Here is a 14825-nt window from a genome sequence, read left to right on the forward strand (position 1 = left end):
TTTTTTTTTTTTTTTTTTTTTTTTTTTTTTTTTTTTTTTTTTTTTTTTTTTTTTTTTTTTTTTGAGGTACTGTGGATTGAAAGCACTGAGCCATATCCCTGCCCTTTTTATTTCTTGAGACAGGGCCTTTCTAAATTCCTTGAGCTTCAGATCCTCCTGCCTCAGCCTCCTGAGTAGCTGGGATTACAGGTGTGTGGTACCACATCTGGCCCTACATCAACATTCCATAGAACCCTAGACAGCACAATAAGAAAAAGAAATAATAAGATCAAATTTCAAGAGTCAAACTACAGATTGAGTATCCCTTATCTGAAAGGTTTAAGACAAAACTATACTTACTTCCTCCTTAGCATTTAATACCATCCATGATATTACATCTTTACACACACACACACACACACACACACAACATTTATTTATTTATTTTGGTACTGGGGATTGAACTCAGGGGTGATTAACTACTGAACCACATCCTCAGTCCTTTTAATTTTTTATTTTGAGATAGCGTTTCATTACGTTGCAGAGTCTGGCTTTGAATTTGGAATCCTCCTGCCTCAGTCTCCCAAGCCTCTAGGATTATAGGTATTTGCTACTGTGCCCAGCTTACTTGTGTATTTTTATTGTTGATCCGTTTTCTCTGGACTGTGAAGTTCATGAAGCTGAGATTTATCTGTTTGATTCACTGCAGCATCCCCAACACCCTAGACCTGGAACAATTTCAAAAGCTTTCATTCAAGTATTTGTTAATCAAATAAATGAAATCAAATCAAATATGGACCAGATTAGGAAGGAAATTTTCACTGTGGGGCTCTAACAGCCTATCAGATACTTAGCATAGTACACCAACTTGGGAAGTTGAGGAAGGAAGATTCCAAGTTTGAGGCACTCAGGCAACTTAGACCCTGCCTCAAAATAAAGATTTAAAAAGATGTAGGTGTAGTTCAGTGCTCAAATCCCTAGTACTACCAAAAATAAAAAATAAAAAACCTATCATATACTGAAGAATACATTCAAATGAGTATTTTATCCTAAGAGATACAGCATGTAAATTTTTAACCCACTCTTGTTGCATTTATTTTCATTTAAAGTATTTGGAAACCATCTTGAAAATGCCAAATAATAAGTCATCAATTTCTTTCTCCAAAAGATCAAAATCAGACCAAAAGGTCAGAATCAGACCAAGAAGTACTTATGAAAAATACAGTTCATATCTGCCTGGGGATTAGAAATACTGGCCTTGGGTTCAACAGCAATTTGGCTAGAGATAAATCTTTAAACAGTATACATGTAGAGCTGAATACCTTAAGTCATGGAAGCAGGTAAGATTGCCCTGGAAAAATGTAGAGAATGAAAAAAGTATCAAGAGGATGATCACGAGAGTCACTAATACTTAAGCAGGAAAAAGGAGATTGAAGGAAAATAACAAAGGTTTTAAGGTTGATGTCAGAGTAATACAGAGAATAAAATGTTCGAAGAAGAAAATGATCAGTACTGTCAGAAATTAAAAAGAAGTGGGGCTGGGGTTGTAGCTCAGTGGTACAGCACTTGCCTAGCACATGTGAGGCCCTAGGTTCGATCCTCAGCACCATATAAAGATAAATAAATTAAATAAAGGTATTGTATCCATCTACAACTACAAAAAAATATTTTTTTAAAAGAAAGAAATTAAAAAGAAGTGACACAGAATGAGGACAGGAAAAAAATACACTAAGTCTAAGAATTGCTCGATGATTTTTTTAAGTGATAGCTTTACTGAGATATAATTCACTTATTATAAAATTCACCCTTTTAAAATACAGTTCAGTTATTCTTAGGATAGTCAAAGAACTATATGACCATCACTACTCCCAAAATTTCAGAATACTTTCATCTCTCCAAAAAAGAAATCTTTTACCCATTGGCAGTTATTCCTCATTTCCCTCCATGCATTAGTGGTTTTTGAAGAGCAGTTTTAGAGAAGCATGGAAAACTGAAGGAAAAATAAGGAATTACATATAAAAAGAACAAATTATTCTTTCACTTCTTTGACAATAAAGGGAACAAAGCTAAATAGGTAAAAAGGCCATGATGTAAGGTATTTAAAATGGGAAAGGCCTTCAACATCTGGTAGGCTGAAGGGAAGAAAATCAGGAGATGAAGACAGAAGATAAATACCAGCTTAGGCATTAGAAAAAAGGGGAAAGTATAAAATCAGAGGCACAGATGGAAAGGAAGAGATACTTTAGAAGACTGAGGTAATGAAAATAAGGAAATACTAAATGATCTAAAAATGCAGGTAGGGGAATGTCTCTAAACTTTGGTAGAGTTTTTAAATTTTTCATCATTGAATGCTTTATTAATTCAAAACAAAGGTGATAAATGTGTAACATAATTTTCACTTATTAGGATATCCAACATGGCAAGAGATTGTCACTCTCACTCCAACAACAAAGAACAAGCTAAATAAACTAAAACACTAATAGTTTTAAGACATCAGAGAGCAAAGGACACAAAAAATAAAAATTTTAAAAACTAATGAATTAAACTTCAGAAAGTGATATCCTTCATAGAGAGAAAAGCCCACCACTACTCTCCTCTCCAGGATAGCAGCAGAAAGAAGACATGCACTGCAGACAGGGATGAGAGGAAATAAGCCAGACTTTTTAACAAATTTTAACAGCCACATATAGGTTGGCATAACGGATGATAATTCTTAAGAGTAGAAGAGGTAGCTAAGTGTTCCAAAATGCTGGATAAAGACTTAGATAGAGCCCGAGGTATGGAACAAATCTGTTTCCACCCACCAACTCTCCCAAAAGTTTTAACAATGTTACACAGGTAGCACATTGAAATCTGGGGATATGGCAAGAACTGAAAGAGATCCCCTTGTAGTATAAACGTCCAAGGCAGTCATCTTCCAAGGAGGACCAGCAGGTGAACAGAGAGAAATTTGTCTAATAGCACAACATTTCAGCTATCACAGTTTAAGATGAGACAGGAGGGCTAAGGAAAGTCTCCATGGCATTGTAGGCCTTCACAGAATGTAAAACAGCTGCCCTCCAGAGGTTAGGGTAAGGACAGCAAGGCAGAGCTCCTAAGACACAGGCAGGAAGCAGAACTACACAGAGAATTTACCAGGGATCTGAAAAGCTGGCCAGCTAGGCGGCAAAATAAAAATCCCTAAAATCATGTCAAGGTTCAGATCCCAAATCCTGCTGAACAGAAAGTCACAATTCTGCTACAGAGTGTGTTGTTGTTGTTGTTGTTGTTGTTTGTTTTTGTCATACTAGGGATTGAATTCCTCACCCCAAAATATTTGAACAAGTGAAGTGAATCAAACTAAAGCTACAACAAAGGACAGACTTAAGCCAGGGCAATGGCGCAAGGTACTCCAGAGGCTGAGATGGCAGGATTGAAAGTTCGAAGCAAAACCTGGGAAACACAGCAAGACCCTTAAAATAAAATTGACTGCAGCTCACCAGTGAAGCGCTTGTCTAGCATGCAAGAGGCCGTACTGAAAAAAAGGGGGAAAAAAAGGCAGACTCTCATTTTACTTTTTAAGTCAGGCTTATTCAATTTAGTCACCTGACAGAATAAAGGCCATGAAGACATATATTAAGTAAATAATAAGCAAACTTCAGGCTCTAATATTGCTTTATGTAAGTTGACTAGCATACAATCAAACATTATGATAGAAAGAAGCTAGAAAATGTGACCCAAGGTCAAAGAAACATTGAAAATAAGCAGATAAAAAGATGGTCCCAAATGTTGGAATCATTCAAAAGGAGTCTTTAAATAATTATGATAAAGATACTAAATGATCTTTTAGAAAAGATGGGTAACATATAAAAATGTGAGGAATTTCAGCCATGATGGAAATTATTTTTTAAAAAATGCTAGAAGGGAAAAATATTTCAGAAGTGAAAAATTAATTAGAGAGATTTAATAGCAGAAAAAAAGGAGTGGTAACCTAAAGACACATCAACAATTGGAAATAATCAAATTGAAACAAAAGGAAAGAGGCTGGGGGCTTGAGAGAACCGCATATCTGAGTTCTCAGTGGTCTAACACTGTCTCTGTTAGACAGTGGTCTAACATAACACATTTGGAGTCCAAGGACAAGGAAAGATAACTGAATCAAAGAAATATTTGAAGAAAATATCCAAGGAATAATAATAATTTAAAAATTGTCACTGAAAAATAATTTTATTTATTACAGGTTATCACTAGTCAACCATACATAGCAAATATATTACTTGACTTAAACATTCAGCCAACTACTCCATGTAATAGCTATTTTCGTAGTTCTTTGAATAAAAAACTAATTCTGATATAATAGTTTTCCCTCTGGAGTTAGAAGCTGACATTTCTGAATATTACTTCCTTAGAAATCAGCTTTCCTATTCAATCAAGCTTTATATCTGAAAAAGTTTTATATTCTTAAGTCTAAAGGTATTAAGAGAAATTCAACTTAAAAAACTACTAAATATAGAACTGGGCAGGATGGTGCATGACTGTAATCCCACAACTCAAGAGACTGAGACAGGAAGATCACAAGTTCAAGGACAATCTCAGCAACTCAGCAAGACCCTGTATCAAAATAAAAAATACAAAGGGCTGGGGATGTGGTTCAGTGGTCAAGCACTGAACCTTATTAAAAATAAGGCCAGGTGCAGTGGCACATGCCTGTAATCCCAACAATTCAGAAGGCTGAGCAGGAGTAGTTCAAAGCCAGTCTCTGCAACTTAACTAAGTCCTAAGCAACTTAGTGAGACCCTGTCTTAAAATAAAAAATCAAACCGGCTGGGGATATATATAGCTCAGTGGTAAGGCACCCACCCCTGGGTGAAGGGGAGGGCAAAGGAAGGAGGAGGAATAATAGTTAAATTTCCAAGCTCAACTATCAAAAACAAACCCTCCCTGGGGGGAAAAAAAAATCTTAAAATCTCCATTTCTCAATTAGAATGGGAGGGGGTGGGGAGACACTAATAAACTTAATTATTAGATGTAACAGGAAGCCAAAGGTGGATTTTACTTACATTCACATGATCTGATTTATATTGTTCAAAGATTGCTCTGTGGAAGTCCAAACAGAAAAACAAAAGTGGAAAGTGGGAGATCAATTAAAAGGTAACAAAGAGACAAGAACCAATAATGACTTATACTAAGGATTTTAGCAGAAATATTAAGAAGTCGTTTGAATCAAACAAGTAAACAAATATTTAGACAGCAAATGAAATGGAGAAAAAAAAATCATTAGTAGGGGTGGGGAATACTATTCTTAACAGTATAGTTAGAGAAAAAATGAAATTGGACTCACAACCAGGACATAAAAAGAGACGTGGGAAAAGCTAAGGAGAATTTTCCCAAGCTTTTCCACAGCCTAAAGACTGTGAGATTAGCCAGTTTCCACTCCATTCTTTAACTTCCAGTACTGCTCTATTATTATGATAATGCTTTGTGCAAGTGCTACAAATACATTAATAAAGAGCTTAATTCTTATATTTTGATAAAAAGCAATGGCGACACTGTAGTCTAGTAAGTATTAGTAATCATTATTCCACCTTGAGCCCTTAGAAGCAAGATTCACAAATGGAATAGATCTAGAACAACCTCCTTTGTCTGCTTGTGTATCATTATATGTGATCCGGAGGAGGACAAGAAAAGAAGATAAAGACGCAAAAAGAAGACTCCTACAGAAAGGCATTTTGCTGAGCAAGTAGTTTTCAATCTGACGCAGTCTCAACAAAAGTACTACTTTTTAGAGATAATTACTGAACTTTGGACTACTTTATTGTTCATTCAATTGACATGAATCATTAAATATAGTTTGACATTACCACAATTCCAACATGACAAATAACAGTAAAGCTTTTATGCTGTTATGGTATATATCTGCATTTCCAAAATGGCTAAAGATAGGAAAAAAAATAAAACTGAGTTTCAATTAAAAAAATCCAAAATAGCCAACCTCAGCAACTTAGCAAGGCCCTAAGTAACTTAGCAAGACTCTGTCTTAAAATAAAAAATAAAAAAGGGCTGGAGATGTCACTCAGTGGTTAAGCACCCTTGGGTTCAACCACTGGTTCCAAAAAAGAAAAAGAAAAGAAACCCAAAACATTAAAAAACTGACATGAATACTCCTGGAATTTTCCTCCTTCCAAACTCCATCAATTTATATGACTAAAAAAACCTTCACATGATAGCAATTTGCATGAAATGGGTAGTTTCATAAAACTGTGATAAAAACAAAAATCATGTAGTAGCAAGACCCAAGCTCAAATATTGGACATCACTCTTATTAACTGTGTGATCCTAAGCAATTTAATCTTATTTGGTCTTTAGTTTTCTCATTTTTAAAGCACAGATAATACCTCTTAGTGTTTTCAAGATTAAATAAAATCTTACACGTATGCACACAAAAATGCATAACAAGCATTTAAAAATAGTACACAGCCAGGCTCAGTGGCACATTCCTGTAATCCCAGCAACTAGGGAGGCTGAGGCAGTAGGATTGTAAATTCAAGGCCAACCTTAGCAACTTAAAAATAGTATATAACATTTAAAATTACATATATCTAAAAATATCTGTATGTTCCTATCACTAAAAAAGGCAGTTTATTGCCAAAAAGCATATGAAAAGATGCCCAATATCATTAGTTACTAGAGAAATGCAAATGAAAACTACAATGAGGTATTTCAAACCTACTTGAATGACTGTAACTTTTAAAAAAAGGAAAATACAAAGCAGTAGAAAGGCTATAGAGAAACTGAAACCCTCATACTTGGCTGACAGAATGTAAAAAGGTGCAGTTACTCTGAAAAACACTTTGGTGTTTCCTCAAAAAATTAATCACAGAATTACCACATGACCCCAAAATTCCACTCCTAGATATATATCCAAAATAACTAAAAACAAACATATCAATATAATACTCTCACACCAGCGTTATTTATGGTAGCCAAAAGATGGAAACAAACCAAGTATCCATCAATGAATGGATAAACAAAATTTGGTACATACATACAATGGAATATTATTCAATCATAAAAAGTAATAATACAATATTATATACATGTACAGATATATAACAACAAATCCCATCATTATTTGCAACTATAATGCACCAATAAAAAAATGGTAGAAAGAGGAGAAAAAAAAGTAATGCTTTTTTTCATGCTGCAACTTGGATGAACCCTGAAAACATTATGCTAAGTACACGAAGGGTCAATAGGTCAGATATGATTATACTTATATGAAATATCTAAAGTAGGAAAATTCAGAGACAGAAAGTAGATTAATGATTATCAAGGGAAGGAGGGAGAGGGGAATAGATAGTTAATGATAATAGGTTCAAAGTTTCTGTCTAGAGGGATGAAAAAATGTAGAGATAGAAGTGGTGATAGTTGGCTGGTTGCAGTGATGCATGCCTATAATACTAGCTACTCAAAGGCTGAGGCAGGAGGAGCACAGGTTTGAGGCCAGCCTGGGCAATTTAGAGAGACTCTGTCTCAAAACAAAAATTTAAAAAACAGGCTGGGGATATGGCTCAGTGACAAAGCATTGAGCTAGATTTACAAGGCCCAGGGTTCAATCCTCGGTATCTAGAGGTCAAGGGGGGGTAAAGCAGGAAGGGGCAAACTAGCTCTAGAGTTTATGAGAATTCTCTTGTATTATCCTCACAATTTTTCTCTAAGTCTAAAATTTCACAAATTTCTAAATAAGTTTATTAAGAGGTATATTATTTCATTTGAAAAGCATCATGCTAAGTGAAAGAAGCCAAAATCAAAAGACTACATACTATATGATGATAATTTATTGACATTCTGGTAAGGGCAAAATAGGGATAAAAACAAATCAGCTAGGACTAGAGGTGAATAGAAGGCACTGACTATAAAAGCAGCATAAAGAAATGTTTTGAGCCAGGCATGGTAGTATGCGCCTATAGTCCCAGCAACTTGGAAGGCAGAGGCCGGAAGATCCCTTGAGCACATGAATTCCAAAACCCACCTGGGCAAGCATACAATTACATCCCCAGACCTCTTCATTTTTTATTTGGAGACAAGATCTGGCCAAGTTGCCAAGGCTGGCCTTGAATTTGCAATCTTCCTGCCTCAGTCTCTAGTAGTGGCTGGGATTATAGAAGTGCACTACCATACCCACAAGGAAAAAAAAAAAAAACTTTCGAAAGTGATGGAAACATTCTATATTTTAATTGTGGTGCAAACAGTTACACAACTGTCCCCCCATAAATCACAGAACTGTACACATAAGATAGATGAGGTTTTTGGTTTTTTAAATATTTTTAGTTGTAGATGGACATAATATTTTTATTTATTCTATTTTTATGTAGTGTTGAGGATTGAACCCAGTGCCTCACATGTGCTATGCAAGCGCTCTACCACTGAGCTACAACCCCAGCCCAAGATGGATGAGTTTTATATGTAAATTGTATCTAAGTCTGACCTAAAAAAGATTAAAAAAAAAAAAAAAACTAAAAAGTGCAGTGTTCCATAAGCATTTTGACATACATGGAATTAGTCTAATAATTGTCATTACTAGATCTAGTCAGATTAAAGTAGGTTATTCCATATTCCCTGGAGCCAAAGAGCAGTTAGCAAAGTAACTTAGCAAATAAATCTATGTAATTATGTCTACTCATACACTATGGCTTTGTTTACAGGAATAATCAGGTCTCCTTCAGAGCTTATCTTGGGAAGATGTATGTTTTGTTTTTTTTTTTTTTTTTTAGATGTATGTTTTGAATCACTCCAAAAACTATTAATAGACTATTTGAAAAAAGTGTTTTCTTATTTCCTAATTAGACCAGCATTTTCNACCGCTTGAGCCACATCCCCAGCCCAGGAGACCAGCATTTTCTAAACAAAGTAGATTTCTCTCTCTCATCAATATTCACAGTTTTTTCCACCTTACCATTAAGTACTTACATTTATTTCCCTCTAGTCTCCTCTCATTCATTTCCCATACACTATTATCTTGAAAGAGAATTTTTTTTTAAATACCTTTATTTTATTTATTTATTTTTATATGGTGCTGCGGATCAACCCAGGGCCTCACACATGCTAGGAGAGCGCTCTACCGCTGAGCCACAACCCCAGCCCCTTAAAAGAGGACTTTATCTTTGCTTTTTCCTCTCATTCCACAGAATTTTAATAATACCTAATTTCTTCCCGCATCTACTGGTATTTTCTGACAGTAAACTGACAATTTGTCTACCTCACTACTAGAGCCACAATGGATTCATAGCCTTGAGATAAAATTTCCTGAATCACCCAAATAATAAAAAGTGTTGATCATAGGTACCCAGAGGTCTATTCTCACATCTTCACTTCTATCCTGTCCCATTGCTTGAAATAAGCCTTGTAAATCCTTCCTTAAAACTATATTTTTTTCCTTTATCTAATTTTCCCCCAAAGTCATTTCCTGCACATTAAATAACTCTGACCTTGAAATTTCATCCCCTTCTTCTTCCTGTAGTAACAGATTAAGATCTAAATTCTTTTTCAAATATCTTTCCTAATATACTCTCATCTGTTTTCAATGACACTAAAGTATACCTCACATCTTTTCTTTCCTATAAACAATTTTTTATACCTTAAGTACTTTCTGCTATATGGATTATAGTTGGTCTCTCCTAGCTGGTATATGAACTTGCTCATTCTTTAACACACACTCCAAAAATCTGATATGTGCTATATGACTAAACATTCAAAAGCCATTATGAAGACATGCAATGAAAAGAATACTGGGTCTAGTAGATGTGGGTTCAAGCATTACCTCTTACATATTATGCTAAACAAGTTACAACATTTTTGGATCTCATTTTCCTCTTCAAGAAAATAAAAATATTTACTTATTTACTGACTTAACAGATGAGGGGAACATAACCTAAAGAATAATCATCAATCAATACAAACTTAAGGGCATTATTTAAATTCTTTTGACAAATTTATCTTGTCTAATTAAGCCTCTAGTGTTTTTTTTAAACTAAACTCCATACACAGCAATAAAGTGAATCAACATTGCAATTACTTTTTCATATCACTAATGTTAACTACTAGACCCTAAGACTAAAACAGAAAGCTTTATTTCTTATTTTAATAGTAAGAATATTAGTTACATAGTATCTTCATTCATTTTCTTTTTGTTCGTTCTTTCTTTTTTAATATTTTATTTTTTATTTTGAGACAGGATCTAAGTATCTTAGGTTGGCTTTGAACTTGGAATCCTCCTGCTTCAGCCTCCCAAATCGCTGGAATTACTGGTGTGGTCCACCACACCAGCCTCTTCATGCATTTTTGGCTGCTAAGCCAACAATAACTGCTTTCAAATCTATTAAAAAGTGTTTTTAAAACTGACTTGTTTTTACACCCAGGAAGCTAAATTTAAAATTTTAAGAAATCCAAAAAGTGGTTTAAAATTGTATAAATCTCATTTTTAATTGCCTAAAATGTCCAGGTGCACAGTCTTGTTGAGTCTATTATTTTAGAAATACCAAACTGCAAGATGGGCATAGTGGCACACACCTGTAATCCCAGAGATTCAGGAGGTTGAGGCGGAGGATCACAAGTTTGAGGCCAGCCTGGGAAACTTAGTAAGAACATGTCTTAGAATAAAAAATAAAAAGGGCTGGGGATGTAGTACGGTGGTAAAAGTAGAGTGCTACTGGATTCAATCCTCAGGGCAGGGGGTGGGGAATAAGAGTGGGGGGGACATAGCGGTGAGGATTGGGGGGTATCATTAAACAGACTACAGAGAAAAGCAAAGATACAAAATACACATAAATGCACAAGACTACTGACTTGTAGTATAAAGTATAATCATCAATCAATACAAACTTAAAGGCATTATTTAGTTTAAATTTTTTTGACAAACTTATCTTGTCTAATTAAGCATGGGAATTGCTTTCAGTCTCAACCACAGTCTTACTAACAAACTAAAAGACACCTAGAAGAATATTTCCCAGTATAAAAATTATTATCATCAAAAGAATATTATAGCCAGACACAGAAGCACATGTTTGCTATAATGCCATATAGCTATTCAGGAGGCTAATGCAGGGGAATTGCAAATTCAAGGCCAGACTGAGCAACTTAGTGAGACCTTGTCACTAAATAAATCAATAAATAGGGATGGGGATGTGCATGTGCCAGGCCATGGGTTCAACACCCAGTACCACCACCACCACCAAAAAAAAAGGCAACACAGTTACAAAACATTTTTTTTAAATGCTTTGTGGAGAGAATGTAGAGAAAAAGGAACACTTTTACACTGTTGGTGGGACTATTAATTTGTACAGCCACTATGGAAATCTGTACGAAGGCTCCTCAAAGATTAGGCACAGAACTACCTTATAATGTAGTTATACCACTCCTCAGTATTGATCTTAAAACAATTTAAGTCATCATACTATAGTGATACATGTATAGCTATGTTTATAGCAGCACAATTCACAATAGCCAAACTATGGAACCAATCTAGGTGTCTGTCCATCAATGGATGAATGGATAAAGAAAATGTGGTATATATACACAATGGAGTTTTATACAGTGATAAAAATGAAATCATGTCATTTGCTTGAAAATGGATGGAATTTAAGAACACTATGTTAAGTGAAATAAAAATGATAAGGTAGAAAAGGAAATCAGCAGAATAGAGGAAAGGGACCATGGAGTGGAGGGAGGGGGAAAATACTGGGGAGTGATATTGCAAAGTTCTATTGTTATACTGTGTGCATATACGAATATGTAACAACAAATCCCAACATTCTGTACAACTATAATGCACCACTAAAATAATGTGGGGGGAGAGGGGAAGAAATAGAAAAAAAAAAATGCTTGTACCACTATTGCTTTGAAAGGTTAGTCTGATGCTCGGATAAGAATTGTGAGTTCTTGGGAAATTCAACACTCACTTTAGGTATAAGTTCACTTCATGAATGTACTCAGTGCAAAACAATGTGTTGGATTAAGGAAAGATTCCTAGACATGGAAACTGATGCAGCAATTTAAATGAAAAAATTTAACTTATTGATGGCAGAGGAAACAAAGAATCGTAATACACATAATAAACACATTAAGTTATAGTAGTTTCTGAAATACCTAAAGCAAGCATGCCAATTTTTATATTCTTTGAAACTGAAAAAAGTGTGAAACCTGTGGATAAAAACATTAAAATATGTTGTCTGTAAGGAAGTAGCATGCAAGCAACATGCATACAAAATAGCAGAGATTTTCATACGGAAAAAGAATTTGCTTTATATTTATTAATTTAGCACAAAATTATGGGATTGGTGGAAGCTCTGTGTGTTTTGTACATACATAAAATTGTTTTTAAAATCAAGTTTCAGTTAATAAATCTCTATTTTCTCAATATTATAACGTGCTTCAGAATTCAAACACTGTCTTAAATATCTTCATAAGTTTGTACATCTCAACTAAAACTCTTCAGTCTAATTTGCAACGGTGAATAACAGCACCAAGTCCAATTATGACAGGACTGCTAAAGGCCTCCAAGGAGGCAAAGGTACAAAGTCTACCCTGGAATCAGTGTTCCTGGACCTCTGTGTAGTCTTCTCTCATTATACTATGTCTTCATCATTCCTCTAAGAACAGTTTTGCTTTTTCCCCCTCCTTCTTGTGGTCTTTGATATTAATCCAATATACTAAATGATTTTTCCAACAGGACCTGAAACCCACCTGGAAAGGTGTTAGGATACTTCTTTAATAAGTAATCGTGTTCAAAGAGTTTCCCTCAATTCAAACGCTGTTTAAAATAAAAATATAATTAAAATTCCAATTTCCATCAGGCCAACAAACCGAATTACCCTAGGCTCTCTTTTCAGGTTATATCCAGGCTTTCCTCCTCACTTAGTTTCTCCTTCCTCATTTTCCTCCTCAATCTCTGTTCCCTCCGGGGGAAAAAAAAAATCTATAGCTGAAGAATCTCGTGTTCAAAGCCAAACAATTTTGCGAGAATAATAAGTATGGTTTTTATTCTTTAATTATTTATTGTTCTTCTGTCACGACTCAGGAGCAGTTAAGCAAATATTTTTAATCTAACTGCGCTTTCCCAGAAGGATGATGCGCTAAATACACAAATAATAGTGCCTTTCCAAAGCAAGTGGGAAAAGGGAACAGGATGGGGGAGGGGGATCCCCGGAGAAGAAAAAGAATCATTAGCCCCAAGATCGAGTTGGGACAGGAGGGGAAAGGGGCCATAACTGAGAAATGCAACACATACACACTCGCCAGAACTTCATAAGAGAAGAAGACCGGACACTGTGGCTCCAGTACTGTCCCTGGGGACCAGGAGGTGGCCTTCCCTCCCGCTCAGGTCAAAACTAACTCCCCAGCGCACCCTAGCTCCCGACAAAAGGGGCCTGGTAGAGACGCGGGCCCCTCGCACCTCCCGCGGGACGTTGGCAACCGCCTTAGTGGAAGCAAGGCCGGGAGGGATGTGAGTCGAGTTGGGTAGCGCCAAGAGTACCGGACGGAGCGTCAGAGGCGGCCACCGGCGGTCTGGGGGCGGCGGCAAGGGACCCTCCCATCCCGGGATCCCACTGCGCCCTCGGAGGGCAGGGTCCCCCGTACCGGCCTCAAGATGTACCCCGGTACTGGCCCCGGCTACTACGACCACTTCTCACCTCACGCTGCCTGAGTCTGTCCCTCCACTGCAACTCGAGCCGTCGCAGCCGCCACGGTCCGAGCCATTTTCCCTGGGCTAACTCAGCCGCCGCCGAAAGCTCCGCCGGACTCCGCGGCCAGCCAAGCACATCACGTCACTTCCGGCAGGCAAGCACCGCCCTCCGCGCCCAGGCGTCTTGCGGATTGGCTGCTGTGCGTGGCCTACCTGAGGTGGTAGGCGGGGCCGGGACGCGTCCCGTGAGGCTGAAGCTACCGTGCTGAGGCTTTTGGCTACTGGCCCTGGACTTCCCTGTGTGCAACCCCTGGGCAAGTAGCTAGCTCGCTGGACCCCTCAACCAGCCCCCTCTCCGACCTGGCATTCGAAGCCCGGCCAAGCGTCTCGGGCATCGAAGTATCCTATTGTTCCTATGCCCTCTCTCAGGACTCCGCGCTTGCCTTTACTCGGACTGCGGCTCCCAGAATTGTGGTAGTGGCCCCGGGCCCCCGGTGAGATTAGTTTGCATTGGAATACTGAAACGTACAGGCAAGACAAAATCGTTCACTCCAACCCCCATTTACCTAGTCTTCACAGTGGATGAGGTGCTGTGGAGTGTGTAATTTGTAACCCATCACGTGGTTTCTGTAAAGTGCTTTCACGTTAGTGTCTCATTTAGTCTTTGGCCACAGCTAGGTAAGGAAGATAGCCCTACAATAACTCACAGCCACATTGCTTTCTGTATTACAAAATATCTCCACACCCAAACTCCATAATAGAGATACCTTCTTATGAGAACTCAATGAGATTAAGCTTGTGAAGTGTTCAACCCTCGACTGTTCACATAATGAGGTGAAGCAGATTGGAAAATTGTCCCCACTTTACAAATCGTGAAGCTGGCTGCCTTCTGGTTCAAATTTGGTTTTTTAGCGGTTGGTTAGTTGGTTGTTTGCGTTTGTGCGATGCTTGGGATTGACCACAAGCATGCTCTACCACTGAGGTATACCCCCGGCCCTTATTATTTTATTTTATTTTATTTTGAGACAGGGTTTCGCTCAATTGCCCAGGCTGGCCTCACATTTGCTGTCTTCCCGAGTAGTTGGGATTACAGACACAAGCCACCATGTCCAGGTTTTTACAAAGAAAAAAGCATTGTATAATGATTGTTCTTTAAGCAAGGAATCAGTACCTTCCAAAATTTTAT

The 14825-nt window shown here is 37.2% G+C and overlaps 1 protein-coding gene across 3 annotated transcripts in view; it reads right to left on the reverse strand.

Annotated features, from left to right (window-relative positions):
- Window positions 1-13797, reverse strand: part of Pik3c2a (phosphatidylinositol-4-phosphate 3-kinase catalytic subunit type 2 alpha) — a 120161-nt gene extending 106364 nt beyond the window's left edge. The window contains exons 1-2 of one of the 3 annotated variants that reach the window (XM_048788428.1): window positions 13647-13785; window positions 12700-12766 (exon numbers count right to left, since the gene is read on the reverse strand). The gene's annotated coding sequence lies outside the window, so the exon portion shown is untranslated. Of the gene's footprint in view, window positions 1-607; window positions 708-12699; window positions 12767-13646 lie in introns of all 3 variants that reach the window. The other 2 variants (XM_048788429.1, XM_015477670.2) reach the window with 2 other exon arrangements.
- Window positions 13798-14825: the final 1028 nt, after the last annotated feature.

The sequence above is a fragment of the Marmota marmota genome, unplaced genomic scaffold (genome assembly GCF_001458135.2).
Source record: "Marmota marmota marmota unplaced genomic scaffold, marMar, whole genome shotgun sequence".
NCBI lineage: Eukaryota > Metazoa > Chordata > Mammalia > Rodentia > Sciuridae > Marmota > Marmota marmota.